The 5,957-nt window shown below is 49.1% G+C and overlaps 1 pseudogene; it reads left to right on the top strand.

Annotated features, from left to right (window-relative positions):
* Positions 1-654: 654 nt before the first annotated feature.
* Positions 655-5,433, top strand: LOC120655017 (annotated as a pseudogene).
* The last annotated feature ends 524 nt before the right edge of the window (positions 5,434-5,957 follow it).

Raw genomic sequence — 5,957 nt, 5'->3', positions numbered from 1 at the left:
TGAGGTCGGGGCAGCGTCGCCCTTGTCAGCCTGGCTAACTTACAACTAGGCAATGCTAGATGCCCTTAGACCGTCCATAATGGAGAGAGTAAATGAAGGAGCAAATGTACTGTTTGGCACTGTAGACGCACTGTAGACAGTAAATATGTGAGGGGGCGTGGGAAACGAGGAGGAGGAGCAAATTTGCTCTTGCCATTGTGGATAGCCTTATGTTGCCATTGCCAGATGCCGAGCGTGCAATGTAATCCTGGTCCAATTGCATACTGGGCCCCAAAACGATTCGTGCGCCCGGCAATGTAAATTTGGGACAACGGAGAACGAGATGTGAGAGTAGCTGTTGTACCCGTTACGATTGCGAGCACGTAACGTTCCAAAAAAAAAAGATTGCGAGCACGTAACGGAATTCCTAGCCCAACCACTTGCCTCCGCTACGGCTTGCACGCCAGGGTTTCGGCCTCGCGATTACCGCCACGTAATCCCCGATTCCTTGCCCCACACCAGGCCGAAGCGGTTCCACCGGGCCCGCCCGTCATCCGTGGCAGTCTCCCGGCCGTCGATCCGGCGGCGGACGCGCCCGATCGCCCCCCACGTACGGCGGCCAGCCCGGCGCGGCCGCAATGATTCCTCCCCACCCCCCCTCTCGCCTCCGAAAGCGAGGTGAGCTGCTACAGATAGAGGGAGGGAGGCCGCCATTATCGCAGCACGCCGCGTCACCCAATAATAATCGTGGCGAGCGAGAGCGAGAGAGAGAGAAAAAAAAAATCATCAAGCTGTGGAAGCGAGCGAGGGGGATTTTTTTTCCTTTTTCCGGCGAGGTGCGAGGTGAATCCCGCAATCCGCCGGTGGCAGCCAGTGCCAGCCAGAGGGGTAGGGTTCCGGGGATCGCGGCGCGGGCGCGACTGCTGTGGACTGGCCGCCGTCGGCGGCGCGGCGGAGCCGGATGCTATGCTGCTGAGCTGCGGGTCGCTCTCCTCCTGGGTGCGCCGCTTCGTCGCCTGCGTTGGGTACGCCTCCCTCTTCCCCCCTACACGCGCGGGATGAGTTGATTGATTGCTGGGCTTGTCTGCTTGCTCCTCCTCCGACGCGATTGGCTGTGGGTTGGAGTTATCTGTGTCTACGCGATTGGCTCTACGCTGTAGCCGTGATGGAATTTGTTGCCTCAGTAATCTCTGTTTGGAATGGATACTTAGCGCTTAGCAGGCTCCGAGATGGCTGTTAATCTGTTATTAGTCTTAAAACCTGGTTAGCCCTACACAGCTGCTGTAGAAGGGACAATAGAATGGCCTCATTACGGTTAGCTGTATGAAATTGATGATGGGGATGATTGATTTGCTATCATGTTATGGTTGTTTCTAAACCGGCCAGCCATTATCTCTGCTATAATTATTTTTCAGCAATGCTGGTTATGCCCTGATACTTTTGCTTTCGTGTTAGGTCTCCCTTAAGCTCCTTTTTCTTTCCTGCCCCCTTAAGCTTGCAATCAGCAGCCTCCAAAAGTAACCAGTATAGCAGAAAAGAGAAACTGATTGCCTTCCTGGATCAATACTCTAGTATGTACAATTATTTGTGAAACTAGAAAAGGGGAATTCCTACCTACTATTTCTGCACCTAACTCCCCATTTAATTGAGTGGTGCATGTAGATTACTTGTACTTGGTATCTTTTTTGGATTATGGACTTGCAGTTCTCTTAATACTTGCTACCCATGACTGTGCAAGCTGGTTACCTGCAGTAACAGACTGGCATCTAAAATGCTGCTGCAGTGTATATTTGTAATTGGTTTCATGCCTAGGGTGTTTTACTCCTCTACGATTTATTCATTGACCAACTGGATACCATAAATAAATGATTGCTCAAATTGGCTTGATGAATTGGGCTTAGTATTTGTTAGATTTTGTAAGTGAAAACAGAACTATCTAGATCAATTTGTCTATGTAGTCAAATAAGACCAGTTAGCCTACCCCAACTTGCTTGGGAAAAAAGGCTATGTTGTTGTTGTTGTTGAGTCAAATAAGACCAGTTGTTTCCTTATTCTGTACAGACTATGGGGGTTGTTTTTATTTTCTCATTTTCTAGGTTCTGGCTATGTCAGTTGAAGTTTTTTGTTTGTGCTTGCCTTAGATTGTAAATGCTTAGTGCCTACTGGAAGTGAAGATGGCCACCACTTCCTAGTAATTTCCAACTGATCGGATATAGCTGGGCCTGGTCCCAAGCTGGTACAGAACTTATACTAATCCAGTATTGGGAATCGTCTAACTATGTGTTTTCAGTGTAAGCCCTTAATTATTTGTGCATGTTACTTGTATCAAGTACCTGGTACTAATCATTTATTGGCCGATCCTGGTTTGCAACAGAGCAGAGGTTGTTTTGGTTGTGCCCATCCTACTCCAATAATAGCTGTTGATGAGCCTTCAAAAGGATTAAGAATTCAAGGGCGCTCTGTAAAAAGGCGCAATTTGTCTGTCGACTTTTGGAGTTCAAGTCCGCACGAAATGGAGAATAGTGCCCTGCAATCCCGACATAGTATGTCTTCAATCAGCACAACAGCACAACCTAATGATCAGCGTGCTGCTGGAAGTAGCAGCAACCCAAATGAATTTGTAAATCAAGGTAAAAGAGGTTTCATGTCTGCACTTGTGCAGGAAAATGTGCCTGTGTCATTTACTGGTTCGTAAAATATTTGTTCGTAAAAGTTCCATTTGTGCTTATTTAGACTGCATTTCAGCATGGTTTGTTTGTGTTCCAGAAAATTTAGCCACTACTTAGGGTCATGGTGATTTTACAAGATGCTGTATGGTGAACATATTTGCAAATTATTATTCATATCATGGCTGTACGCAATAGTTGCTACAACTCGATAACATGCTTCTATAATTGGTTGGTAGTTGCTGGTATCTACTAGTTATGCTATATAATCTGGGAAGTTGAGTCATTTGTAATTATTAAAATATTAAGTCTGTGCCTGGCAATAGGCTTGGTCAATCTCTGACAATTGTCACGCAGCCAATTAGTAATTCACTTGATCTTATGACTCCTGATGAATCCAAACCCTAAAGGGCAAGTGCCTGTGAACAAGGCTCATGTATCATTTTATATATGATAAAGCAATGAGATCACTCACAGATATTCCCCCCCTCATTTGTACAACCATAGGTCTTCTACTATGGCACCAGACTCGACAACAGTGGATTGGAAAACGAAGGCGTGATTCTCAGGGTCAAAGTCAAGAACCAAAAATAAGGTTAGCTGGAGTTTCCTTTCTTTTGTTATGGATGCCAAAGGTATTAAATTTTTCTACGTATTTGCAGTGGCCAAAATAATTCCTCGTGGAGTTACATGAAACCTTTCTTCTTCACTACCTGCTTGGAAATGAACCAGTTGTGGTTTCTACCACACGTTTAGTTGTTTGAAATACATGAAGTTGTGATATATTATGGTTGCTGATGATATGCTATTTGTGTATGAATCTGGTTGTCACCTGGCTGGCATTCCAGGAGTTGCAGAATCATGTCTAATACTTCGACATTAGGGTAGTTTCTGATTCTTTTGCACTAATGTCTGTCTGGTGACTGCAGTCGTCATGCCACGTATGAGAGCCTGCTTGGAAGCACGAAATCATTTGCACAACCGATCCCTCTCAGTGTAAGATCTCTTGAAAAGCTACATTCCATCTTCCTTTTGACATATGCATCCTTTTTTGAGACAAAGCATTGACCCGTGCATTGGACCGTCTGTCAGGAAATGGTGGATTTCCTCGTGATGAGCTGGGAGCAGGAAGGCCTATACGATTAGAGTCCGTTAATGCTGGACGTGTATTGTTTGAGTCCACGTTATAAAATCGCTGAAATGTACGCAACTTTAATAGGCTTCCAAAGCTTGTGTGGTGATGAATGTGGATTCTCTTGGAGACATGATGGCATCCTTCTCTTAAGCAAGTGTACAATATTCTTTCGTTTTTACAGCTAGTAATTGTGTTCACAGATCACAGCGTTCCGTTTGTGGTGTTCCTTGTTCTTCGTTCACATGTTTTCTACTACTTAAACTTGGCTTAGCGTACAATGTGCACTTTCAGATGGAGGATCAGAATGTTTGCGAGGAACAGAAAGCCAAGGTTTCACTTGGGCCTCAATAAGAAGAAACAAAGACGCTGGAAACATGAAGGCTGAAGCCTCTGGAGGAATTATGTACCCTCTTTGTGTCAAGTCTGAAGTCTGCTTCTGATCGATCCTGGGCGCGCCCAGAAGCTGATAGAAGTGGCCGCCGCCTTCCTTTCCAGATGCCTCTCCGGCCTTCTCAGCCTGCGTGTCGGCCTCCCCTGCCACTTTATAGCACCCCATCGCCACCTTGATCGCCAAGCAGAGTGACCCATAGGCCAGAGTGAGTCCGAGTGACGAAGCGATCGAGTGCCCAGCTCGGCAGAAGAAAATCCGTTTGGCTCGGCAGAAGAAAATCTGTTTGGCTCGGCTTGGACACGATGGCTCTGGCTCGCCTGTGCCTCAACCGGGGCCTGGCCGGCCGCGCGCTGGCGCTGGCGAGGCCGGCGTACGCCGCATCCCCGGCGGCGGACGGGACGTGAGCCTTCACTCCCTCTTCTCGACGTCGTCGTCGGCCGACTCCGCCGCCGGAGGCGAGGCGAGCCGCCGGGAGGTGGCCGTGTCGGGCTCGGGCCAGTCCGCCCCCGCACGCCGCGGCGGCCGGTGGGCGTGGCGAGACCTCCGCGACTTCACCCCGTTCCGCTTCGTCGACGGTACGACCTGCTAGCAGTAGCACTCTCCCCTCGCGATCTTTTCTTTGGACGGTACACCTGTAGCTTGACCGCCGGCGGCGGGCACGGTGCAGGGCTCGGGAGCGCGCTGTCGCAGGTGGCGGAGACCCTGAGCTGGCCGCTGGAGCGGCTGGCGCCGTCGCGGCTGCTGCCGGGGAAGGTGCGGGAGGACGAGGCGCGGTACCGGCTGCGGTTCGAGGTCCCCGGGCTGGGGAAGGAGGACGTGCGCGTGGCGGTGGAGGACGGCGTGCTGGTGATTGAGGGCGAGAAGCGGGAGCACGGGGGGGAGGGCGACGACGGCGAGTGGTGGTCGGCGATGAGCGGGTACCACGCCAGCCTGCTGCTCCCGGACGACGCGCGCCCCGAGGGGATCACCGCGGAGGTGAAGGACGGCGTGCTCTACGTCACCGTGCCGCGCACCGGGGAGCGCAGGCGGAACGTCACCGAGGTCAAGGTCCAGTAGCGAGGACGTGACGTCGTGTGGAAAGAAAAAAGAAGGCAGTGATGGTGTCAAGTTGTTGCGGCTGGATGCTGGCCTGCGCGTGTATAACCCCCGAAATAAGAGTTCTCTTTCCCCTCATGTACCTCAGCTCCATCTCGAGGCGCCGCAGCACTTGCCTCAAATTGTAGCAAGCGAACAAGTGTGAACGAGAACACTGTTCTTCACTAGTGAACTTTTCTCTTCCAAAAGCGAGTTTAATTTTCCCCTATTCATAAAAAAGCGAGTTTCTCCTATCTAGTAGGCTCATATATTCTTACTACTTTGAATCTGGACTATGGTAGTGCACACATCATTGGTAAGCTCAACCAGAATTGCAAGTTTCAGAAAACATAATATTGGATAGCCAATGAGCACGGCAAATCGAACGCTGTGAACACCACAGATACAGTAGTTGTAAAAAAACAAATAACATTTTGCATTTGCTTAAGGCCATAATGGAGGGATGCGGCCGCGATCATCTCCACACCAGTTTTGGCAGCCTACTAAAATTGAATTCATTCCAGAGATTCGTAATTACCTCAAACAGTACACTTCTAGACTTCTAGTATTTAACCAACTCTAACTGTATACTCCCTCCGTCCTGAACCGTAGGACATTCTAGGACTCAAAAATTGTCTTCAAATATAAGACATTATAGATTGAAAGTGGACTCAACTATCTTAATTGTGCATTATTTTTTAATCTTTCTCAT

This window comes from Panicum virgatum, chromosome 1N (assembly GCF_016808335.1).
Source record: "Panicum virgatum strain AP13 chromosome 1N, P.virgatum_v5, whole genome shotgun sequence".
Classification (NCBI taxonomy): Eukaryota; Viridiplantae; Streptophyta; class Magnoliopsida; order Poales; family Poaceae; genus Panicum; species Panicum virgatum.
This window is presented reverse-complemented; position numbering and strand designations above follow the sequence as displayed.